The following is a 27560-nucleotide window of genomic DNA, read 5'->3' as shown; positions in this document are numbered from 1 at the left end:
AATAGGTTCTATTAATATGTTAAAATAGCTAAGTATAAAAATAAATAATATTTCTTCTGATTTGTTTATTCTCTTGGGTTCTGAGTGTTAAACCAATCCTAGAATATCATAAGCTACATCACAGTTCTAAGGCTTGATGGTTAAGTGGCCAGCACCACATTCCACACACCCAATTCCTGAAATTGTTTCTTCCTTATTTAATAAGAGGACTCCAATATACTGGCACAGTTAAATTGATATAAAAGAATCTCACGCTCACAGACAGGGAAAAAACAGTTTTTAGAAGGCACCAATCTGCAGACCACAGTTCGAACAGCACTAATGAAGAGAGAGGATGTACTGGAGGTGAGAAGATAGCCAAGGAAATCCTTCCTTCTTCTTTTTAATTTTTGCTTACATTGAGGCTTATTTCACAAAGAATAAAATGCATGAAATTCAATTATTCACCCTGATGCGTTACTACTTAGGTTTATCTCTTATATCCAACATCCAGACCAAGATAAAGAATTTTTCAGCTCTCAGAAGTGCCCTTGTACCTGTACAAATCAATTCCAATCGTCTGAACTCTACCCCTATTTTCCTGTGTTTTGAAATACTGTGTATGGTATCATACAATATGTTCTGCTTTGAGTATAGATTTTTTTCCCTCAATGTATATGTTTTTCTTTTTTTTTTTTTGATAATTTTAGCATTTATTGTTAATCACAGTGACAGAGGACAACAAAAGGATATATATTCAAAAAGCTTTTCTTTCCTTTGAGAACAATCACTTTGAAGTTTTATTTTTGTGTGAGCCCCTTAAACACTTAAAACATCCACTTGTTACAGTCAGAGTTAAAAAAATTCTTTCTTGGGGCCAACTAAACTTGAAATTATATGATAGAAGATACTATAGAACCCAGCTCCCTCTTCTCAAAGGCCCAGTTAAAGAAAGCAGCAGCAGTTACATTTTTAATGTTTTTAACATCACTTGTCTCATGAGAGCAAAATCTTTCCCCTGCCTATTATGGTCTCCTTCCTTCTAAATTGCACCTGTTTCAAAGTACAGCTCAAAACTGTTTCTTCTAGAACATTTTTTCTAATTATTTTTAAATAATGTCCCTACTCTGAATAATGTCCCGAAAGCGCCTCTACTTTTTTCATAAAAGTCTGTCTTTTTAAAAAAATTTTATTGTCCTTTAAGTGAAAATTTACAAATCAAGTCAGTCTCTCATATAGAAATTTATATATACCTTGCTATAATTTTTTTTCTTTTTTGCTATATACTCCTAGTTGATCACCCCTTCATGAGACTGAACATTCCTTCCCTCCACTCTCTATTTTTGTATCCATTCAGCCACCTTCTGACCCCCTCTGCCCTCTCACCTTCCCTCCAGACAGGAGTTACCCACATAGTCTCATGAGTCTACTTGATCCAAGAAGCTCACTCTCCACCAGTATCATTTTCTATCCCGTAGCCCAGTCCAATCCCTGTCTGAAGAGTTGGCTTTGGGAATGGTTCCTGTCTTGGGCTAATAGAAGGTCTGGGGATCATGACTTCCAGGGTCTTTCTAGTCTCAGTCAGACCATTAAGTCTGGTCTTTTTACGACATCAATATATTTTTTATTAGATGCTCCATATTGTTTGTGGTACCAGACATTCTTTTTTTATTGCTGTCATATTCCATTGTATTAATAGTGTCATTGATGTTAGTTGCCTTCAAGTTGATTCCGATTCATAGCAACCCTATGTACAACAACAAGAAACACTTCCTTATCCTGTGCCATCTTCATGATCATTCTATGCTTGAGCCCGTTGTTGCAGCCAATGTGTCAATCCATCTAGTCAAAGGTCTTCCTCTTTTTCACCGACACTCTACCTTTTTTTTTTCTACCTTACGAAGCACGATGTCCTTCTCCAGGGACTGGTCCCTCCTGATAACATGTCCAAAATATGTGAGACGAAGCCTCCCCATCCTCATTTCCAAGGAGCGCTCTGGCTGTACTTCTTCCAAGGCAGATTTGTTCTTTCTTCTGGAAGTCCATGATATATTCAGTATTCTTTAGCAACACCATTACTTAAAGCCATCAATTCTTTTTCTGTCTTTCTTTGTCACTGTCCAACTTTTGCATGCATTTGAGGTGACTGAAAACAGCATGGCTTGCTTCAGGTGCTTCTCAACACTTTAACGAGGTCTTTTGTAGCAGATTTATGCAATGCAGCATGTCATTTGATTTCTCAGTAGCTGCTTCCATAACACTATTTTCATTAATTTTGCTGTTCCTGTACGTATGAAACAACATATACTGCCATGAACATTCTTGTACATGTCTTTCAAGGGCACTAAGCATGCATTTCTTGGGTCTATGTCCAGCTGTGGAATTTCTGGGTTGTAGATTATATGTATATTTTGTTTTAGGTGGTATTTCCAAATAGTGTATTGAAGGAGTATCAATACTAATCTCAGTTAAAACAGATTTTAAAACATAATAAAGCATAAGAGACAAAGAAGGATGCTATATAATGGCTAAAGGGACAATGCACCATGAGGACATATCCATAATAAATATCTATGCGCCCAATGACAGGGCTTCAAAACACTTAAAATGAACTCTAACAGCAATGAAAAGAGAAACTGAGAGCTCCACAATAATAGTAGGAGACATTAACACACCACTATCAGTAAAGATCTTGCAAAATTCTATCATTTGATCTCCGGCATTGTTTCTATCACCAAGGCCGTATTTTCCAACTACTGATCCTTCTTCTTTGTGTCCAACTTTCGCATTCCAATTGCAAGTAATTATCAGTGCATCTTGATTGCATGTTTTATCAATTTCAGACTGCAGCAGCTGATAAAATCTTCTATTTCTTCATCTTTGGCCCTAGTGGTTGGTGTGTAAATTTGAATAATAGTCGTATTCACTGGTCTTCCTTGTAGGCGTATGCATATTATCCTATCACTGACAACGTTGTACTTCAGGATAGATCTTGAAACTTTCTTTCTGATGATGAATGCAACACCATTCCTCTTCGAGTTGTCATTCCCAGCATAGTAGACTATATGATTGTCCAATTCAAAATGGCCAATACCAGTCCATTTCAGCTCACTAATGCCTAGGATATCAATGTTTATGTGTTCCATTTCATTTTTGAAGACTTCCAATTTTCCTAGATTCATACTTCCTACATTCTGGTGGCATTCTAGGTTCCGATTATTAATGAAAGTTTGCAGCTGTTTCTTCTCATTTTGAGTCGTGCCACATCAGCAAATGAAGGTCCTGAAAGCTCTACTCCATCCACATCATGAAGGTTGACTCTACTTTGAGGAGTCAGCTCTTCCCCAGTCATCTTTTGAGTGCCTTCCAACCTGGGAGGCTCATCTTCCAGCACTATATCAGGCAATGTTCCACTGCTATTAATAAGATTTTCACTGGCTAATGCTTTTCAGAAGTAGACTGCCTGGTCCTTCTTCCTAGCCTGTCCAATGGCTTCTTCATTGCAAATACCTTCTTTCACTAACATAAACGCTAACTATACACATAGACCTTGCCAGGTGGAACACACAGAAATCAAACTGACTACATCTGTGGAAAGAGATGATGGAAAAGCTCAATATCATCCATCAGAAAAAGGCCAGGGGACCGACTGTGGAACAGACCATCAATTGCTCATATGCAAGTTCAAGCTGAGACTGAAGAAAATCAGAGCAAGTCCACAAGAGCCAAAATATGACCTTGACTATATCCCACCTGAATTTAGAGACCATCTCAAGAATAGATTTGACACATTGAACACTAGTGACTGAAGACCAGAGGAGTTGTGGAATGACATCAAGGACATCATCCATGAAGAAAGCAAGAGGTCATTGAAAAGACAGGAAGGAAAGAAAAGACCAAGGTGGATGTCAGAGGAGACTCTGAAACTTGCTCTTGAGCATCGAGCAGCTAAAGCAAAAGGAAAAATTGATGAAGGAAAAGAACTGGACAGAAGATTTCAAAGGGCCTCTCGAGAGGTATTATAATGACATGCAAAGAGCTGGAGATGGAAAACCAAAAGGGAAGAACACGCTCGGCATTTCTCAAGGTGAAAGAGCTGAAGAAAAAATTCAAGACTCGAGTTGCAATAGTGAAGGATTCTATGGGGAAAATATTAAATGAAGCAGGAAGCATCAAAAGAAGATGGAAGGAATACACAAAGTTATTATACCAAAAAGAATTAGTTGATATTCAACCATTTCAAGAGGTGGCATATGATCAGGAACTGATGGTACTGAAGGAAGAAGTCCAAGCTGCTCTGAAGGCATCGGTGAAAAACAAGGCTCCAGGAATTGATGGAATAGCAATTGAGATGTTTCAACAAACAGGTGCAGCACTGGAGGTGCTCAATCATCTATGCCAAGAAATATGGAAGACAGCTTCCTGGCCAACTGACTGGAAGAGATCCATATTTATGCCTATTCCCAAGAAAGGTGATCCAACTGAATGTGGAAATTATAGAACAATATCATTAGTATCACACGCAAGCAAAATTTTGCTGAAGATCATTCAAAAACAGTTGCAGCAGTATATCAACAGGGAACTGCCAGAAGTTCAGGCCGGTTTCAGAAGAGGACATGGAAGCACGGATATCATTGCTGATGTCAGATGGATCCTGGCTGAAAGCAGAGAATACCAGAAGGATGTTTACCTGTGCTTTATTGACTATGCAAAGGCATTCAACTGTGTGAATCATAACAAACTATGGATAACACTGTGAAGAATGGGAATTCCAGAACACTTAATTGTGCTCATGAGGAACCTTTACATAGATCAAGAAGGAGCTGTTCGGACAGAACAAGGGGATACTGAGTGGTTTAAAGTCAGGAGAGGTGTGCGTCAGGGTTGTATTCTTTCACCATACTTATTTAATCTATATGTTGAACAAATAATCTGAGAAGCTGGACTATATGAAGAACGGGGCATCAGGATTGGAGGAAGATTCATTAACAACCTGCATTACGCAGATGACACGACCTTGCTTGCCGAAAGTGAAGAGGACTTGAAGCACTTACTAATGAAGATCAAAGACCACAGCCTTCAGTATGGATTACACCTCAACGTAAAGAAATCAAAAATCCTCACAATTGGACCAATGAGCAACATCATGAGAAACAAAGAAAAGACCGAAGTTGTCAAGGATTTCATTTTACTTGTATCCACAATCAACAACCATAGAAGGAAGAGTCAAGAAATCAAAAGACGCATTGCATTGGGTAAATCTGCTGCAAAAGACCTCTTCAAAGTGTTGAAGAGCAAAGATGTCACCCTGAAGACTAAGGTGCGCCTGACCCAAGCCATGGTGTTTTCAATCACATCATATGCATGTGAAAGCTGGACAATGAATAAGGAAGACCGAAGAAGAGTTGACGCCTTTCAATTGTGGTGTTGGTGAAGAATGCCATGGACTGCCAAAAGAACGAACAAGTCTGTCTTGGAAGAAGTGTGGCCAGAATGCTCCTTAGAGGCAAGGATGGCGAGACTGCGTCTTACATACTTTGGACCTGTTGTCAGGAGGGCTCCGTCCCTGGAGAAGGACATCATGCTTGGCAGAGTAGAAGGTCAGCGGAAAAGAAGAAGACCCTCAACGAGATGGATTGAGACAGTGGCTGCAACAATGAGCTCAAGCATAACAATGATTGTAAGGATGGAGTTGGATTGGGCAGTGTTTCATACTGTTGTGCATAGGGTCACTATGAGCTGGAACTGACTCGACGGCACCTAATAACAGCAAAAACAACTCAATAAAGGACAGAATATCTAGAAGGAAACTCAAAAAAGGCAAAGAAGATCTAAACGCCACAACCAACTTGACCTCATAGACATATATAGAACACTCCATCCAAGAGCAGCAAAGTACACATTCTTTTCCAACGCACACGGAATGTTCCTCAGAATAGACCCCACCTTAGGTCACAAAGCAACCCTCAAGAAAATCCCAAACACTGAGATAATACAAAGCATCTTCTCTGGTCACAACATCAGAAAAATAGAAAGTAGTAACAGAAAGAGCAAGGAAAAAAAAAATCAAGTACTTGGAAACTGCATAACACCTTGCTTGAAAACCACAGAGCAATGCAGGAAATCAAAGATGAGCTCAAAAAATTGCCTAGAATCAAATGCAAATGAAAACACACCATACCAAAACCTCTGAGACACAGAAAAGGTAGTTCTCAGAGGTCAGTTTATAGCATCGAAGCATACATCTATGATTTTGACAAAATCAAAATATTTGCTATACAACTGAATCAAATATAAAGAAAACATCAAAAGAGCCCATATCCACCAGAAGAAACAAAATAATGAAGATCAGAGGAGAAACAAATGAAAGAGAATAGAGAAATAACAGAAAGACACAACAACATCACAAGTTGATTCTTTGAAAGGATCAATAAAATCGACAAACCATTGGCCAAACTGACAAAAGAAAAACAAAAGAGGACCCAAATAACCCAAACAAGAAATGAAATGGGGGACATTCAACAGACCCAACTGAAATGAAACATAACAGTACTATGAAAAACTGTGCTACAACAAATTTGGAAACTTGGAGGAAGCAGACACATTTGTAGAAACACACTACCTAACTAAACTAACACTAACTGAGGTTTAAAACCTGAACAGGCCTGTAACAAGAGAGGAGACTGAAAAGGTAATTAAGAAAACTCCTAACAGGATGAGTCCTTGAAGGTGCTGGCCCCTTGGCTTCCCGAGGCATTGTCGCTGCTGCTGACCTCTCTGCAGATGTACTGTTATAACTGAAAGTTGGCCCACGTGCAATGCCAGGGAAACTCAGCCACCAGTATGTCCACATATAAACTTTTTATGCTTAGATATGGGAGGGGTACTTGGAATAAGGAGAACTGCTTTTGTAGCTGGATGGACGAGGAGCTTAACAACAAAAGAGTGGAGGAAGGTGGGAACTGCGGGAAGCAACTAAAGGAGCTAAACCTTGAGTTTGACCTTGTATGCATGTCCATCCTGAATCAGTCCATCCACACAGCCTGCCTGATCCTGGAGGAACTGGGGCAGGAGTGGGTTCCCGTGGAAAGCCCTGGTGACATTATGGAGCCTTGATTGGTCCCAATAGAGAGAAAGTGGCTTTGAGTCACGGAGAAGAACAGGTGAGGCTCTGGAAAAGACGCTACAGTGAGACTCCGCCTCCCTTCAAAGAGCCTCATCTGTCCTACCAGGAAATCTACAATGACCAGAAGTATAAAGTGTGCGACTTGCCTATGGATCAGGTACCACCATCTGAAAGCCTAAAGGATGTTCTGGAGAGGGTTTTTTCCCTATTGGAATGAAAGGATTACTCTGGAAGTATTAAGTGGCAAACCATCCTGATATCTGCTCATGGAAATAACAGTAGAGCACTCCTGTAGCATCTGGAAGGTATCTCAGAAGAAGACATTATCAACATTACTCTCCCTACCAATGTTCCCATTCTCCTGGAACTGGATGAAAACCTGCATGCCAATGGACCTCACCAGTTCCTGGGCAACCAGGAGGTGATGCAAGCAGCCATTAAGTAGAGGATCAAGGAAAAGTGAAACGAGCTAAACAATAGTCTTTCCCCAGTGTGGATTCGGAGTAGGTGCAAAAGCACTGGCATGTAGTGTGCTGTAGGTGCTGATCACTCTACCCATCTCTGTCTCTCTATCTCTTGGTTCTCTCTCTCTCATGAATTTGCATTTTCCAGGGCTAGGCTGTGAGGTAGAATTTGTACAGGTAACTTATCTTTGTCTAGATAGTGGCTTTAGAATGCCTAAGTGCTTTTGCAATAAGATTTATGAGTTAGCAGTCCTGCAACCCTGTTTGAATTAGTTACCAACCTAGTAACAAGTGGGGCTTCATCAAGGTCATAAGTTTCTGAGATGGGAGAGTAATAAGTGGAGGTGAAGTTCAAGGTGTCCATCATTTAATAAATCATCATTATTGAGTCACCATTGCCAGGCACTGTTCCCAGCCTGAGGTTATGGCTATAAACAAAAGATAAAAGTCCTTAAAGTTTGTATTGCTGTTCTCTTAATTAACCTAAGTAGTTTACTTCACCTTTATATTAACTTTTTATAACACTTTCTGGGATGTTGTTAAAGGGTATTAGATAATTCACCATAATGAAGTATTTTTTACTATAATAAAGTATTTTTCACTAGTCTTTTCCTTTAGGAAAAGCGGCACTTTGAAAGTTAAGACCAGAGGCCCATTGAATGGGAATATCACAGGTGGGCTTCTCCAAGCAAACAAGGATGATGACAACATCAAAGTGCAAGAAGGCCCTTTGACTTGTCTCTAGTTCAGGGACACCTTGGTTTGGCATTTGGTACAATTCCTTTTGGCCACTTGAACTAATAGCACATAGACAACTATAGCTGTTTGGGCTTTTGTGTTTTTTTTTTTTTTTATTAACTTTTATTGAGCTTCAAGTGAACGTTTACAAATCAAGTCAGTCTGTCACATATAAGTTTATATACATCTTACTCCGTACTCTCACTTGCTCTCCCCCTAATGAGTCAGCCCTTCCAGTCTCTCCTTTCGTGACAATTTTGCCAGCTTCCAACTCTCTCTATCCTCCCATTCCCCCTCCAGACAGGAGATGCCAACACAGTCTCAAGTGTCCACCTGATATAATTAGCTCACTCTTCTTCAGCATCTCTCGCCTACCCACTGTCCAGTCCCTTTCATGTCTGATGAGTTGTCTTCGGGAATGGTTCCTGTCCTGGGCCAACAGAAGGTTTGGGGACCATGCCCGCCGGGATTCCTCTAGTCACAGTCAGACCATTAAGTATGGTATTTTTATGAGAATTTGGGGTCTGCATGCCACTGATCTCTTGCTCCCTCAGGGGTGCTCTGTTGTGCTCCCTGTCAGGGCAGTCATCGATTGTGGCCAGGCACCACCTAGTTCTTCTGGTCTCAGGATGATGTAGGTCTCTGGTTCATGTGGCTCTTTCTGTCTCTTGGGCTCTTAGTTGTCGTGTGACCTTGGCGTTCTTCATTCTCCTTTGCTCCAGGTGGGTTGAGACCAATTGATGCATCTTAGATGGCCGCTTGTTAGCATTTAAGACCCCAGACACCACATTTCAAAGTGGGATGCAGAATGTTTTCATAACAGAATTATTTTGCCAATTGACTTAGAAGTCCCCTTAGAGCATGGTTCCAAACCCCAGCCCTTGCTCCGCTGACCTTTGAAGCATTCATTTTATCCTGGAAACTTCTTTGCTTTTGGTCCAGTCCAATTGGGCTGACCTTCCATGTATTGAGTGTTGTCCTTTCCTTCACCTAAAGCAGTTCTTATCTACTAATTAATCAGTAAAAAAAACCTCTCCCTCCCTCCCTCCCTCCCCCCTCTTAACCACAAAAGTATGTGTTCTTCTCAGTTTATACTATTTCTCAAGATCTTATAATAGTGGTCTTATACAATATTTGTCCTTTTGCCTCTGACTCATTTCGCTCAGCATAATGCCTTCCAGGTTCCTCCATGTTATGAAATGTTTCACAGATTTGTCACTGTTCGATGCGTAGTATTTCATTGTGTGAATATACCACAGTTTATTTACCCATTCATCCATTGATGGACATCTTGGTTGCTTCCAGCTTTTTGCTACTGTAAACACAGCTGCAATAAACATGGGTGTGCATATATCTGTTTGTGTGAAGGCTCTTGTTTCTCTAGGGTATATTCCCAGGAGTGGGATTTCTGGGTTGTATGGTAGTTCTATTTCTAACTGTTTAAGATATCGCCAAATAGATTTCCAAAGTGGTTGTACCATTTTACATTCCCACCAGCAGTGTATAAGAGTTCCAATCTCTCCGCAGCCTCTCCAACATTTATTATTTTGTGTTTTTTGGATTAATGCCAGCCTTGTTGGTGTGAGATGGAATCTCATCATAGTTTTAATTTGCATTTCTCTAATGGCTAATGATCGAGAACTTTTTCTCATGTGTCTGTTAGCTGCCTGAATATCTTCTTTAGTGAAATGTGTGTTCATTTCCTTTGCCCACTTCTTGATTGGGTTGTTTGTCTTTTTGTGGTTGAGTTTTGACAGAATCATGTAGATTTTAGAGATCAGGCGCTGGTCGGAGATGTCATAGCTGAAAATTCTTTCCCAGTCTGTAGGTGGTCTTTTTACTCTTTTGGTGAAGTCTTTAGATGAGCATAGGTGTTTGATTTTTAGGAGCTCCCAGTTATCTGGTTTCTCTTTGTCATTTTTTGTAATGTTTTGTATTCTGTTTATGCCCTGTATTAGGGCTCCTAGGGTTGTCCCTATTTTTTCTTCCATGATCTTTATCGTTTTAGTCTTTATGTTTAGGTCTTTGATCCACTTGGAGTTAGTTTTTGTGCTTGGTGTGAGGTATGAGTCCTGTTTCATTTTTTTGCAAATGGATATCCAATTATGCCAGCACCATTTGTTACAAAGACTATCTTTTCCCCAATTAACTGACACTGGGCCTTTGTCAAATATCAGCTGCTTATATGTGGTTGGATTTATATCTGGGTTCTCAATTCTGTTCCACTGGTCTATGTGCCTGTTGTTGTACCAATACCAGGCTGTTTTGACTACTGTGGCTGTATAATAGGTTCTGAAATCAGGTAGAGTGAGGCCTCCCACTTTCTTCTTCTTTTTCAGTAAAGCTTTGCTTATCCGAGACTTCTTCCCCTTCCATATGAAGTTGGTGATTTGTTTCTCTATCACCTTAAGAAATGACATTGGAATTTGGATCGGAAGTGCATTGTATGTATAGATGGCTTTTGGTAGAATAGACATTTTTTCTATGTTAAGTCTTCCTATCCATGAGCAGGGTATGTTTTTCCACTTAAGTAGGTCCTTTTTAATTTCTTGTAGTAGAGCTTTGTAGTTTTCTTTGTATAGGTCTTTTACATCCTTGGTAAGATTTATTCCTAAGTATTTTATCTTCTTGGGGGCTACTGTGAATGGTATTGATTTGGTTATTTCCTCTTTGGTGTTCTTTTTGTTGATGTAGAGGAATCCAAGTGATTTTTGTATGTTTATCTTATAACCTGAGACTCTGCCAAACTCTTCTATTAGTTTCAGTAGTTTTCTGGAGGATTCCTTAGGGTTTTGTGTGTATAAGATCATGTCATCTGCAAATAAAGATAATTTTACTTCCTCCTTGCCAATCCAGATGCCCTTTATTTCTTTGTCTAGCCTAATTGCCCTGGCTAGGACTTCTAGCACGATGTTGAATAAGAGCGGTGATAAAGGGCATCCTTGTCTGGTTCCCGTTCTCAAGGGAAATGCTTTCAGGTTCTCTCCATTTAGAGTGATATTGGCTGTTGGCTTTGCATAGATGCCCTTTATTATGTTGAGGAATTTTCCTTCAATTCCTACTTTGGTGAGAGTTTTTATCATAAAAGGGTGTTGGACTTTGTCAAATGCCTTTTCTGCATCAATTGATAAGATCATGTGGTTTTTATCTTTTGTTTTATTTATGTGATGGATTACATTAATGGTTTTTCTGATATTAAACCAGCCCTGCATACCTGGTATAAATCCCACTTGATCAGGGTGAATTATTTTTTTGATATGTTGTTGAATTCTATTGGCTAGAATTTTGTTGAGGATTTTTGCATCTATGTTCATGAGGGATATAGGTCTGTAATTTTCTTTTTTTTGTAATGTCTTTACCCGGTTTTGGTATCAGGGAGATGGTGGCTTCATAGAATGAGTTGGGTAGTATTCCGTCATTTTCTATGCTTTGAAATACCTTTAGTAATAGTGGTGTTAACTCTTCTCTGAAAGTTTGGTAGAACTCTGCAGTGAAGCCATCCGGGCCAGGGCTTTTTGTTTTGGGGAGTTTTTTGATTACCGTTTCAATCTCTTTTTTTGTTATGGGTCTATTTAGTTGTTCTACTTTTGAATGTGTTAGTTTAGGTAGGTAGTGTTTTTCCAGGAATTCATCCATTTCTTCTAGGTTTGCAAATTTGTTAAAGTACAATTTTCGTAATAATCTGATATGATTCTTTTAATTTCAGTTGGGTCTGTTGTGATGTGGCCCTTCTCGTTTCTTATTCGGGTTATTTGTTTCCTTTCCTGTATTTCTTTAGTCAGTCTGGCCAATGGTTTATCAATTTTGTTAATTTTTTCAAAGAACCAGATTTTGGCTTTGTTAATTCTTTCAATTGTTTTTCTGTTCTCTAATTCATTTAGTTCAGCTCTCATTTTTATTATTTGTTTTCTTCTGGTGCCTGATGGATTCTTTTGTTGCTCACTTTCTATTTGTTCAAGTTGTGGGGACAGTTCTCTGATTTTGGCTCTTTCTTCTTTTTGTATGTGAGCATTTATCGATATAAATTGACCTCTGAGCACTGCTTTTGCTGTGTCCCAGAGGTTTTGATAGGAAGTATTTTCATTCTCGTTGCATTCTATGAATTTCCTTATTCCTTCCTTGATGTCTTCTATAACCCAGTCCTTTTTCAGGAGGGTATTGTTCATTTTCCAAGTATTTGATTTCTTTTCCCTAGTTTTTCTGTTACTAATTTCTACTTTTATGGCCTTGTGGTCTGAGAAGATGCTTTGTAATATTTTGATGTTTTGGATTCTGCAAAGGTTTGTTTTATGACCTAATATGTGGTCTATTCTAGAGAATGTTCCATGTGCTCTAGAAAAAAAAGTATACTTTGCAGCAGTTGGGTGGAGAGTTCTGTATAAGTCAATGAGGTCAAGTTGGTTGATTGTTGCAATTAGCTCTTCCATGTCTCTATTGAGCTTCTTACTGGATGTCCTGTCCTTCTCCGAAAGTGGTGTGTTGAAGTCTCCTACTATAATTGTGGAGGTGTCTATCTCACTTTTCAATTCTGTTAAAATTTGATTTATGTATCTTGCAGCCCTGTCATTGGGTGCATAAATATTTAATATGGTTATGTGTTCCTAGTCAATTGTCCCTTTTATCATTATGTAGTGTCCTTCTTTATCCTTTTTGGTGGATTTAAGTCTAAAGTCTATTTTGTCAGAAATTAATATTGCTACTCCTCTTCTTTTTTGCTCGTTGTTTGCTTGATATTTTTTTCCCATCCTTTGAGTTTTAGTTTGTTTGTGTCCGTAAGTCTAAGGTGTGTCTCTTGTAGGCAGCATATAGATGGATCGTGCTTCTTTATCCAGTCCGAGACTCTCTGTCTCTTTACTGGTGCATTTAGTCCATTTACATTCAGCGTAATTATGGATAAATAAGTGTTTAGTGTTGTCATTTTGATGCCTTTTTATGTGTGTTGTTGACAATTTCATTTTTCCACATACTTTTTTGTGCTGAGACGTTTTTCTTAGTAAATTGTGAGATCCTCATTTTCGTAGTGTTTGACTTTATGTTTGTTGAGTTGTTACGTTTTTCTTGGCTTTTATCTTGAGTTATGGAGTTGTTATACCTCTTTGTGGTTACCTTAATATTTATCCCTATTTTTCTAAGTAAAAACCTAACTTGTATTGTTCTATATCGCCTTCTATCACTCTCCATATGGCAGTTCTATGCCACCTGTATTTAGTCCCTCTTTTTGATTATTGTTATCTTTTACATTTTCACTTCAGTGATTCCCTGTTATGAGCATTTTTTTTTAAACTAATCTTAATTTGTTTTTGTGATTTCCCTATTTGAGTTGATATTAGGATGTTCTGTTTTGTGAGCTTGTGTTGTGCTCGTATCTGATATTATTGGTTTTCTGACCAAACAATATCCTTTAGTATTTCTTGTAGCTTTGGTTTGGTTTTTGCAAATTCTCTAAACTTGTGTTTATGTGTAAATATCTTAATTTTGCCTTCATATTTCAGAGAGAGTTTTGCTGGATGTATGATCCTTGGCTGGCAGTTTTTCTCCTTCAGTGTTCTGTATATGTCGTCCCATTCCCTTCTTGCCTGCATGGTTTCTGCTGAGTAGTCTGAACTTATTGATTCTCCCTTGAAGGTGACCTTTCTTTTCTCCCTGGCTGTTTTTAAAATTTTTTCTTTATCTTTGGTTTTGGCAAGTTTGATGATAATATGTCTTGGTGTTTTTCTTTTTGGGTGAATCTTAAATGGGGTTCGTTGAGCATCTTGGTAGATATCCTTTCGTCTTTCATGATGTCAGGGAAGTTTTCTGTCAGCAGATCTTCAATTATTTTCTCTGTGTTTTCTGTCCTCCCTCCGTGTTCTGGGACTCCAATCACACGCAAGTTATCCTTCTTGATAGAGTCCCACATGATTCTTAGGGTTTCTTTATTTTTTTTAATTCTTTTATCTGTTTTTTTTTTTCAGCTATGTTGGTGTTAATTCCCTGGTCCTCCAGATGTCCCAGTCTGCATTCTAATTGCTCGAGTCTGCTCCTCTGACTTCCTATTGCGTTGTCTAATTCTGTAATTTTATTGTTAATCTTTTGGATTTCTACATGCTGTCTCTCTATGGATTCTTGCAACTTATTAATTTTTCCACTATGTTCTTGAATAATCTTTTTGAGTTCTTCTACTGTTTTATCAGTGTGTTCCTTGGCTTTTTCTGCAGTTTGCCTTATTTCATTTCTGATGTCTTGAAGCATTCTGTAAATTAGTTTTTTATATTCTGTATCTGATAATTCCAGGATTGTATCTTCATTTGGGAAAGATTTTGATTCTTTTGTTTGGGGGGTTGTAGAAGCTGTCATGGTCTGCTTCTTTATGTGGTTTGATATTGACTGCTGTCTCTGAGCCATCGCTGGGAATCTTGTTTTTCCAGAAATTCCGCTTAAAAAAAATGCAGTCAGATCCCTATCAGAACTGCCTTTGGATTATAACCGCCACCTTGTTCCCTGTAAGGAGGAAAGTCCGAGATTTGGATCATATATGCTTGGCTGTAGCTGGTTCTGTGTTTTTAGTCCAATTAGGGATGGATTTTTGGCCCCTGGGTTTTTTGTGGTTCCTTCTCTCAGGCCGGAAGTGTGGGTTAGGAAAAGACCAAAAGAAAAAAAAAGGGGGGGGGAAGCAAAGCCGCCACGGAGCCGGAGCTATTCTCCCTCTGGCTCAAGAAATTCCAATGTTAATGAAGCCAACTGGGGATGGTGGGAGAGGGATCAGAGAGATAGGAGAGTAGCACCTCGGAGTATAGCCAGAGTTGCTTGTCTTGCTTGGAATGACTATTATATCTGAGATTCCCGAGGGGTGTGTCACCTATGTGTGTTGGCTGTGTGGAGATTCCCCCGGGGGTCTGGCCCGCTGAAGCCACGGTCAGATCCTCCGCTGCCAGTCCAAATCCTAGCGTCAAGTTTCCCCTGCTGGGACGCTTTACTCCCGGCTCCAAAATCAGTCGCTGCCTCCCGTGGATTTCTCCTCCCGCCAGCTGCGTCGCGGTGCCGCCCCCGGACTGGCTGGGCCCCCTCCTGGGTTCAGTTCAGGGGGGTAGGGCTGTGCCTCTTTTTTGCACCGTCACACGATTTATGAGTTCAGCTCCCCTGGGCCCAGATGCCTGGCGCCAAGGTTACCCGACTGGGACACTGACTCCAGGCTCCGAAAACAGTCGCTGCTTCCCCGTATTTGTTTGTTTTCCGTCTCTAAATCTGTATTTGTTGTTCAGGGTTCGTAGATTGTTATGTATGTGATCGATTCACTTGTTTTTCCAAGTCTTTGTTGCAAGAGGGATCGGGGTAGCGTCTACCTAGTCCGCCATCTTGGTCCCGCCCTCTTGTGTTGTTTTTTGTGCTTTAATATTTGGATCCTTAAAACTGATTTAGAAATGAAGTTCTGTGATTGAAAAAAGAAAGACTCCCAACAAAAAGAAGCCCCGGCTCATATGGCTTCACTGGAGAATTCTACCAAATATTCAGAGAAGAGCTGGCACCAATACTACTCAAACTGTTTCAGAACATAAAAAAGGAAGGTATATTTCAGAGTTCATTCTATGAAGCCCGCAAAACCCTGATACCAAAACCAGGGAAAGACACCGAATAAATAAATAAACTTAGAGACTGATATCTCTCATGAAGATAGATGCAAAAATTGTCAACAAAAATTCTCTGCAATAGAATTCAGCATCATATATATAAAAAAAAATTTGCCAAGACCAAGTGGGATTCACATCAGGTATGCAAGGATGGTTCAGTTTTAGAAATCCATCAATGTAATCTGTCATAAAAATGAAAAAAAGAATCACATGATCATCTCAATTGATGCAGAAAAGGCATTCAGTAAAGTCCAACAACAGTTCCTGATAAAAACTTTCAATGAAATAGATATAGAAGGGAAATCCCTCAACATAATAAAGGGCACCTATGCAAAACAAGGAAACCCTGGTGGCATAGTGGTTAAGTGCTACAGCTACTAACCAAAAGGTTGGCAGTTCAAGTCCACTAGGCACTCCTTGGAAACTCTCTGGGGGCAGTTCTAATCTGCCCTATTGGGTTGCTATGAGTCGGAATTTACTCGACGACACTGGGTTTGGTTTTTTTTTTTTTTTTTTTTGGTACAAAACAAACAGCCAAAATCATTCTTAATGGAGAGAGGTTGAAAATATTCCCCTTAAGAACAGGAACAAAATAAGGATGCCCTTTATCACCACTTCTACATAACATTGTGCTGGATGTCTTAGTTAGAGCAATAAGGAAAGAAAAGGAAATAAAGGGCATCCTGATTGGTAAGGAAGAAGTAAAACTATCCCTATTTGTGGATAATATGATACTATACTTGAAGAATAAGGTGGGCCTGACCCAAGCTGTGATATTTTCAATTGAATCATATGCATGTGAAAACTGGACAATGAATGAGGAAGACTGAAGAAAAATTGATGTCTTTGAATAGGGGTGTTGGTGAATAATATTGAATGTACTGTGGACTGCCAAAAGAACAAATAAACCTGTCTTAGAAAATGTGCAACCAGAAAGATGCTTAGAAGCAAGGATGGTGAGGCTATGTCTTACAAACTCTGAACAAGTTATCAGGGGGATCAGTCCATGGAGAAGGACATAATGCTTGGTAAAGTAGAGGGTCAGTGGAAAAGAGGAAGACCCTCAAGAAGATGGATTGACACACTAGCTGCAACAATGGGCTCAAGTGGAACAACAATTGTTAGCATGGCTCAGGACAGGGCAGTGTTTTGTTCTGTAGTACACAGGTCAGCTATGAGTTGGAACTGACTTAATGGGACCTAACAATAACAACATGCTATTATACACACAGAACCCAAAGATTCCACAAGAAAACTATTGGAACTAACAGAAAGATTCAGCAGAGTAGCAGGATACAAGAGAAACATACAAAAATCAGTTGGATTCCCATACATAAATAAAGAGAACTAGGAAAAGGAAATCAAGAAAGCAGTACTATTTATGATAGCCACTTAAAAAATGAAATACTTAGGAATAAATCTAACCAGGGACGTAAAAGACCGATGAAAAGAAAATTAGAAAACACTACTGCAAGAAACCAAATGAAACCTACATAAATGGAAAAACATACCATGCTCATGGATAGGTAGATTCAAAATTGTGGAAATGTTAATTCTACCCAAAGCAATCTACAAATACAATGAAAAACTGATCCAAGTATCAGCATTCTTTAACGAGATGGAAAAAGTAATCATCACCTTTATATGGAAAAGGAAAGAGGACCTGGCTAAGTAAAGCACTATCAAAGAAAAAGAATAAAATAGGAGGACTCACACTGCCTGACCTCAGAATGTACTATACGGCTGCTGTAGTCAAACAGCCTCATGCTGGAACAACAACAGACACATTGACTAATGAAACAGAATCAAGAACTTGGGTGTAAATCCATCCACCTATGGTCATCTGATCTTCAACAAAGGCCCAAAGTCCATTAAATGGGGAAAAGATAGTCTTTTAAACAAATGTGCTGGCAAATCTGGACATCTGTATGCAAAAAAAAAAGCACCCATACCTTACATTATACACAAAAACTAATTCAAAATGGATCAAAGACCTAAATATAAAACCTAAAACTATAAAGATCATAGAAGAAAAAAATAGCATCATTGCTAGAGGACTGAATATGTGGCATAAATAGCATACAAACCATGACTAACAATACACAAGTGCCAGAAGATAAGCTAGATAACAGGGACATTCTAAAAATTAAACACTTATGCTCATCAAAAGACTTCACACAAATAGTTAAAAGAGAACCTATAGATTGGGAAAACATTCTTGACTATGTCAAATTCAATGAAAGCCTAAACACTAAAGTCTATAAATAAATCTGACACCTCTACTACAAAAAGGCAAGTGATCCAATAAAAAATTGAGCCAAGGATATGAACAGATACTTTACAAAGAAGACATTCAGGTTCCTAACAGACACATGAGGAAATGCTCGAGATTGCTAGACATTAGAGAAACGCAAATCAAAACCACAATGAGGGTGGAGCCAAGATGGTGGAATAGACAGATGTTTCCAGCGAGCTTTCTTTACAACAAAGACCTCCCCAAAAAAGTGAAGAGTATATTTATGACAAACTACAAGCCCTGAGCAACAAAATCAAACTTAGAAAATGAACTGAGGGGCAGGGGGAGGAAGGGACACTTCAGAGTTGGAGAGGTGTTACCAGACCTGAATTGTGGGGAGCCCTCAGACACCATTCCAGGAGTGGCAGTGGTGGGCTGGTACTACCGTTTGGCCATAGCTTCCTCAGGGAGAAGCAGCCAGCCACAGAGCCTACTCACACCTCTGGAACCAGAGAAAATGGTACTCACAACAAAAGCTTAGTACTTGCTCATGTTTTACTGGGCCCCCTGCTTCCAAGCCTGCTTCAGTGGCTGACTTCCCTGGGCCTGAGATAGGACCTTTTGAGTGCCTAGAGCCATCCTCCTGGCCTTCGAGAAGGAATAAATTTGCAACTGGGGGAAAAGATAATTTGCCAGATCCACACAGAAGCAGCACCTGTCCAGGCATAAAAGGTCTGTGGACTTCGAGTACCTTTCCCCTCTTCATGGACCTGTGTGGCCCTATTTCGGGAGGACAGGCCCTTGTTGGCAGACTCCAACCATTTCAGCTGTGTGGTGAAGAGGTGGGAGTTTGATGTTTGACATTGCATAATAAACAGGGTCCTCACCTACCCATATCAGGAGCTTAAGGACTGGTAGCTCCACTCAGGGTACCCAGCCACCCATGACAGGAGTCCAAGGATAACTGGTACCTCCCAGTCCTTACAACCCAAAACATTGGGTCCCCATGGTCTGTCTGCAGAACTCACCCACCTGTACGCTCGAGGGAACAGGGACACACTTTCCTCAGAGACATGTGGGGGATGATTCCCAGCCCCCTGCCTTGATAAGAGTGTGACCCCCTGCTGCAACCAGACACCGGTACCTATACCAATCACCCCTGCCCCTCTAAGACTGTAGGTCAGAGCCTGTACCACACACTTGATGATCAGCTACCTGGAAACCTGAGCTGAATTCATACAAGAAAAGTGAATGGACTTCTAGACTGATATACCTGACAAGAGCTCTAGCCATCTGGGGACAGGACATCAGAGCTCCAAAGGTGAAAAAAATCAAGCTACCTCACTCTAGCAACCCATGTGGGCATATCAAAATAAAACAAAGCAAGAACCTTTGACACAGTAAGCAAACATAAAATAAACTAATACAATAATTTTTAGATGGCTCGGAGACAAAGGTAAGTATCAAGTCACATTAAGAAACAGATCATGATCTCAACAAGCTCTCAAAACAAAGAATCAAGGGATCTTCTAGATGAAAGTGCATTCCTGGAATTACCAGAGGCAGAGTACAAAAGATTAATATACAGAACCCTTCAAAGCATCAGGAAGGAAATGAGGCAATACTCAGAACAAGCCAAGGAACACACAGATAAAGCAATTGAAGAAGTTAAAAAGATTATTCAGGAACATAACAAAAAATTTAATAAGATGGAAAAATCCATAGACAGCAATCAGAAATTCAGAAGACTAACAATAAAATCACAGAAGTACACAACTCAATAGAAAGTCAGAGAAGCAGAACTAAGCAAGTGGAAGGCAGAATTTCTGAACTTGAAGATAAAGCACTTGGCACTAAAATATTTGAAGAAAAATCAGATAAAAGAATTTAAAAAAATTAAGAAATTGTAAGAATAATGTGGGACTCTATCAAGAGAAATAACCTACGAGTGACTGGAATACCAGAACAGTGAGAGATAACAGAAAATACAGAGAGAATTGTTGAAGATTAGTTTGCAGAAAACTTCCCTGATATCATGAAAGATGAGAAGATATCTATCCAAGATGCTCCTCGAACTCCACATAAGGTAGATGTTAAAAGAAATTCACGAAGACATATAATCAAACTTGCCAAAACCAAAGATAAAGAATTTTAAGAGCAGCTATGGATAAACAAAAAGTCACCTACAAAGAAGAGTCAATAACAATAAGCTCGGACTACTCGGAAGAAACCACAAAGGCAAGAAGGTAATGGGATGACTTATATAAAAAACTGAAGGAAAAAAATTGCCAGCCAAGAATCATATACCCAGCAAAACTGTCTCTCAAATATGAAGGTGAAATGAGGACATTTCCAGATAAACAGAAGTTTAGGGAATGCATAAAAACCAAACCAAATCTACAAGAAATACTAAAGGGAGTACTTTGGTTAGAAAATCAATGATATCCGATATCAACCCAAGACTAGAACAATGGGCAGAGCAATCAGAGGTCAACCCAGACAGGGGAAAAAAAAATCAATATTAAAAAACCGCTCAAAACAGGGTAACAGGGATGTTATTATGTAAAAAAAGAAAACATTAAAACAATAAAGAGTGACTAAGAAATGTTTTTTTTTTTTTTTTTAAGAAATGTAGTCATAGATCTTTCATAGGGAGAAGAAGATAAGGCAATACAAAGAAATAAAACTTAGTTTTAAATTTAGAAAATAATAAGGGTAAATAATAAGGTAACCACAAAGGAAACAAACTATCCTACACATCAAAACAAAATACAAGAAAAAAATACTCAGCAGAAACAAAATCAACAACAACGAATATGAGGAAAGGACAATGTATAAAAGATAATCTACTTGGCACATAAAATTAAGTGGGAAAAAAATGTCAACAACAGGCAAAAAAAGACATCAAAATGACATCAGTAATTTCATACCTATCCATAATTATGATGAATGTAAATGGACTAAATTCACCAATACAGAGTGGCAGAATGGATAAAAAAACATTATCCGTCTATATGCTGCCTACAAGAGACGCACCTTAGAGACACAAACAAACTAAAACTCAAAGGATGGAAAAAAATACATCAAGCAAACAACAATCAAAAAAGAGCAGGAGTGGCAATATTAATTTCTGACAAAATAGACTTTAAAGATAAATCCATCATAAAGGATAAGGAAGAACTCTATATAATGATTAAAGGGACAATATACCAAGAAGACACAACCATATTAAATATTTATGCACCCAATAATAGGGCTGCAAGACACATAAAACAAACTCTAACAGCATTGAAAAGCGAGATAAACAGCTCCACAATAATAGTAGGAGCCTTCAACACACCACTTTTGGTGAAGGAGAGAACATCCAGAAAGAAGCTCAATAAAGACATCGAAGATCTAAACAGCACAATAAACCAACTTGACCTTGGAGACATATACAGAATACTCCACCCAACAGCAACCAAGTATACTTTCTTTTGTAGTGCACATGGAACATTCTCTAGAATAGATGACCTATTAGGTCATAAAGCAAGCCTTAGCAGAATCCAAAACATTGAAATATTACAAAGCATTTTCTCTGACCATAAAGCCATAAAAGTGGAAAACAATAACAGAAGAAGCAGGGAAAAGAAATCGAACACTTAGAAAATGAATAATACCCTGCTCAAAAAAGACTGAATTATAGAAGACATTAAGGATGGAATAAAGAAATTCATAGAATCCACTAAGAATGAAAACACTTTCTGTCACAACCTTTGGGACACAGTGAAAGCAGTGCTCAGAGGTCAATTTATATCAATGAATTGCACTCATGCAAAAAGAAGAAAGGGCCAAAATCAAAGAATTATCCCTACACCTTGAACAAATAGCAACAAAAGAAACCCTCAGGCACCAGAAGAAAACAAATAATAAAAATTAGAGCAGAACTGAATGAAATAGAAAACAGAAAAACAATTGAAAGAATTAATAAGACCGAAACCTGGTTCTTTGAAAAAAAAATCAACAAAATTGATAAATCATTGGCCAAACTGACAAATGAAAAACAAGAGAGGAAGAAAATAACCTGAATAAGAAATTAGTTGGGCGATATTACAACAGACCCAACTGAAACTAAAAGAATTAATTCAGATTACTACCAAAAATTGTACTGTAACAAGTCTGAAAACCTAAAAGAAATGGATGAATCCCTAGAAACACACTACCTACCTAAACTTACACAAACAGAGGTAGAACAACGAAATAAACCCATAAGAAGAGATTGAAAAGGTAATCAAAAAACTCCCAATAAAAAAAAGCCCTGGCCCGGACAGCTTCACTAGAGAGTTCTACCAAACTTTCAGAGAACAGTTAACACCACTACTACTAAAGGTATTTCAGAGTATAGAAAAGGACAGAATACTCCCAAACTCATTCTATGAAGCCACCATATCCCTGATACCAAAACCAGGTAAAGACACCAAAAAAAAAAAAAAAGAAAAGAAAAGAAAATTACAGACCTGTATCTCTCATGAACTTAGATGCAAATATATCTCTCAAGAACTTAGATGCAAAAATCCTCAACAAAATTCTAGCCAATAGAATTCAACAACATATAAAAAAAATAATTCACCATGACCAAGTGGAATTCATAACAGGTATGCAGGGATGGTTCAACACTAGAAAAACAATTAATGTAATCCATCATATAAATAAAAGACAAGAATTACATGGTTTTATCAATTGATGCAGAAAAGGCATTTGACAAAGTTCAACACCCATTCATGATAAAAACTCTCAGGAAAACAGGAATAGAAGAAAAATTCCTCAGCATAATAAAGGGCATTTATACAAAGCCAATAGCCAACATCCTCCTAAATGAAGAGGGCCCTTGAGATCGGGAAGCAGATAAGGATGTCCTTTATCTTCACTCTTATTCAACATTGTGCTGGAGGTACTAGCCGGAGCAATTAGGCTAGATTAAAAAATAAAGGGTATCCAGACTGGCAAGGAAGAAGTAAAATTATTTCTATTTGCAGATGATGTGATCTTATACACAAAAAAACCCTATGGAATCCTCAACGAAACTACTGAAACTAACAGAAGAGTTCAACAGAGTATCGGGATACAAGATAAACAACAAAAATCAATTGGATTCCTCTACACCAACAAAAAGACCATCGAAGAGGAAATCACTAAATCAATACCGTTTACACTAGCCCCCAAGAAGATAAAATACTTAGGAATAAATCTTACCAGAGATGTAAAAGTCTTACGTGAAGAAAAGTACAAAGCACTTCTGCAAGAAACCAAAAGAGACCTACATAAGTGGGAAACTATACCTTGCTCATGGAGGGGAAGACTTAACAGTATAAAAATGTCTATTCTACCAAAAGCGATCTATAGATTTAATGCAATTCCGATTGAAATTGCAATGACATTTTTTAATGAGATGGAGAAAAAAATCACCAACTTCATATGGAAGGGAAAGAGGCCCTGGATAAGTAAAGCAATATTGAAAAGAAGAAAAAAGTGGGAGGCCTTTTAGAACCTATTATACGGCCACAGTAGTCAAAACACCCTGGTAGTGGTACAACAGCAGATACATAGACCAATGGAGCAAAATTGAGAATCCAGATATAAATCCCTCCACATATGAGCAGTTGATATCTGGCAAAGGCCCAAAGTCAGTTAAACGGGGAAAAGACAGTCTTTTAAACAAATGGTGCTGGCATAACTGGGTATCCATTTGCAAAAAAGTGAAACAAGACCCATACCTCACTCCATGCACAAAAATGAGCTCAAAAAGATCAAAGACCTAAATATAAAATCTAAAATGATAAAGATAATGAAAGAAAATTAGGAACAACGTTAGGAGCATGAATACATGGCATAAATAGTATATAAAACATTATTAAGAAGGCAGAAGAAAAACTAGATAACTGGGAGCTCCTAAAAATCAAACACCTATGCTCATCCAAAGACTTTACCAAAAGAGTAAAAAGATTACCTACAGACTGGGAAAAAGTTTTTAGCTATGACATTTCTGATGAGCATCTGATCTGTAAAATACACATGGTACTGCAAAAACTCAACTACAAAAAGGCAAATAACCCAATTAAAAAATGGGCAAAAGATAAGAACAGACACTTCACTAAAGAAGACATTCAGGTAGCTAGCAGATATATGAGGAAATGCTCACAATCATTAGGTATAATTGCAAATCAAAACTACAATGAGATTTCATCTCACTCCAACAAGGCTGGCATCAGTGCAAAAAACACAAAACAAAAAATGCTTGACAGGCATGGTATAACCACTTTGGAAATCGATTTGGCACTTCCTTAAAAAGCTAGAAATAGAACTAGCATAAGATCCGACAATCCTACTCCTTGGAATACATCCTAGAGAAATAAGAGCCTTTACAGAAACAGATATATGCACACCCGTGTTCATTGCAGCACTGTTTACAATAGCAAAAACATGGAAGCAACCAAGGTGCCCATCAACGGATTAACGGATAAATAAATTATGGTATATTCACACAATGGAATACTATGCATCGATAAAGAACAGTGATGAATCTGTGAAACATTTCATAACATGGAGGAACCTGGTAGGCATTATGGCAAGTGAAATTAGTCAGTTGCAAAAGGACAAATATTGTATAAGACCACTATTATAAGAACTCGAGGAATAGTTTAAACAGAGAAGAGAATATTTTTTCATAGTTATGAGAGGGGGTGGGGGGAAGAGTGGGAGAGGGGTATTCACTAATTAGATAGTAGATAAGAACTACTTTAGGCGATGGAAAAGATAACTCACAATTCAGGCGAGGTCAGCACAATTGGGCTAAACCAAAAGCAAAGAAGTTTCCTGAATAAACTGAATCCTTCGAAGGCCAGCGTAGCAGGCGCAGGGGTCCAGGGACCATGGCTTCAGCAGCCATCTAAGTCTATTGGCATAATAAAATCTACTAAGAAAACATTCTTCATCCCACTTTGGAGAGTGGCGTCTGGGGTCTTAAATGCCAGCAAGTGGCCATCTAAGACGCATCAATTGGTTTCAACCCACCTGGATCAAAGGAGAATGAGGAACACCAAGAATACAAGGTAATTACGAGCCCAAGAGACAGAAAGGGCCACATAAACCAGAGAGTACGTCAGCCTGAGAGCAGAAGTACTAGATGGTGCCTGGCTACAACTGATGATTGCTCTCACAGGGAATACAACAGAGAACCCCTGAGGGAGCAGGAGAGCAGTGGGATGCAGACCCCAAATTCTCGTAAAAAGACCAGACATAATGGTCTGACTGAGAGTAGAAGGACCCCATTGGTCAGGGTTCCCAGACCTTTTGTTGGCGCAGGACAGGAACCATTCCCAAAGCCAACTCTTCAGACAGGGATTGGACTGGACAATGGGTTGGAGAGGGATGCTGGTGATGAGTGAGCTTCTTGGATCTGGTGGACCCTTGAGGGTGTGTTGGCATATCCTGCCTGCAGGGGAGATGAGAGGGTAGAGGGGTTAGAAGCTGGTGAAATGGACACAAAAAGAGAGAGTGGAGGGAGGGAACAAGCTGTCTCATTAGGGGGAGAACAGTTGGGAGTATGTAGCAAGGTGTATATAAGTTTTCGTGTGAGAGACTGACTTGATTTGTAAACTTTCACATAAGGCACAATAAAAATAAAGGAAAAAAACTGCACTAAGCTAACATCTCACACCATTACTGGCAGGAATAATTAGAAAAGAAAAGCAGATAATAAATGTTTGACAGGCTGCAGAGAGCTTGGAACTCTTATGCACTGCTGGTGGGAATGTAAAATGGTATAACCATTTTGGAAAATGATATGGCACTTCCTTAGAAAGCTAGAAATAAAGATACCATAAGATCTAGCAATCCCACTCCTAGGGATATATCCTAATGAGGGCAGTCACCTAAGCAGGCATATGCATACCCATGTTCACTGCAGCATTATTTACAATAGCAAAAAATGGGGACAACCTAAGTGCCCATCAACAGGTGAATGGATAAACAAACTAAGGTACGTGCACACAGTGGAATACTAGGCAACAATAAAGAAAGATAAATTTTCAAAACCTCTCACAATATGGATGAAGCTGGAGGGCGTTATGCTGAGTGAAATAAGTCAACCACAAAAGGACAAATATTGTATGAGACCACTGTTATAAAAATTCATCAAAAGGTTTACACACAGAAAGAAACAATCTTTGATGGTTACTAGGGAGAGGATGGGTGGGAAGGGAAAAACACTAACTAGACAATAGATAAGCGGTAACTTTGAATGAAGGGTAGGATGGTCCACAATACTGGGGATGTCAGTACAACTTGACCAAGGCAAGGTTGCTTCATAGACACATCCAAACTCCTTGAGGGACTGAATTACTGCGCTGAGGGCTTGGGATCATGATCTTGGGGGACATCTAGCTCAACTGGCATAACGTAGCTTATAAAGAAAATGTTTTACATCTTACTTTGGTGAGTAGCGTTTAGGGTCTTAAAAGCTTGTGAATGGCCATCTAAGATACTCCACTGGTCCCACCCCATCTGGAGCAAGGGGGAATGAAGAAAACCAAAGACACAAGGGAAAGATTAGTTCGAAGGACTAATGGAACCACAACTACCACAACCTCCACCAGACTGAGTCCGGTACAATTAGATGGTGCCTGGCTACTCACACTGACTGCTCTGACAGGGATCAAAGCAGACGGTTCCACACAGAGCTTGAGCAAAATGTAGAACAAAATTCTAACTCACACACACAAACATAAAAGGCCAGACTTACTGGTCTGACAGAGGCTGGAGAAACCCCTGGATATACTTTTAACTCAGTACTGGGGTCGCCCCTGAGGTTCACGTTTCGACCAAAGATTAGACAGGCTCATAAAGCAAAATGGACACACCAGCCCGGGGCAAGGACAAGAAGACAGAAGGAGAGAGGAAAGTTGGTAATGTGGAACCCAAGGTCGAGAAGTGGAGAGTGTTGACATGTCATGGGGTTGGCAAACAATGTCACAAAACAGTATGTGTATTATTTGTTTATTGAGAAACTAATTTGCTCTGTAAATCTTCATCTAAAATACAATGAAAGATTAAAAAAAAAAATTGTGTGATTTGAAAGAATGGATTTTCACCCTGGCAAACTGTGGAATCTTCGAAGGCCTCTTACAAATATGGCTAATTTTCAAGGAGGATATTCATGATGCCTCTGTCGTGAGAGATGTGGTTCAGTAGCAAAGTGTCCTTTCCTTAAGAGGATTTAAAACCAACACACTGGTTTTTACAATTTCCAAAAATTCTGTATTTTTCTCCTTTTTAAAACCATTTTGTGTATCCACGTAGAAATAAACACATTATTCAAAAGATTGCCTTGAGATGCCTCCCTGTTTCTATTCCCTGGTCTCTTCAACACCCAG

General features: G+C 39.0%; 1 pseudogene; it reads left to right on the top strand.

The window, feature by feature from the left end:
- The first annotated feature begins 6801 nt into the window (after window positions 1-6801).
- On the top strand, window positions 6802-7585 carry LOC126077813 (bisphosphoglycerate mutase-like; annotated as a pseudogene).
- The last annotated feature ends 19975 nt before the right edge of the window (window positions 7586-27560 follow it).

Source organism: Elephas maximus, chromosome 1 (assembly GCF_024166365.1).
Source record: "Elephas maximus indicus isolate mEleMax1 chromosome 1, mEleMax1 primary haplotype, whole genome shotgun sequence".
Taxonomy (NCBI): Eukaryota; Metazoa; Chordata; class Mammalia; order Proboscidea; family Elephantidae; genus Elephas; species Elephas maximus.
Note: the sequence above shows the minus strand (reverse complement) of the source record. Positions and strands in the feature narration are given on the sequence as shown.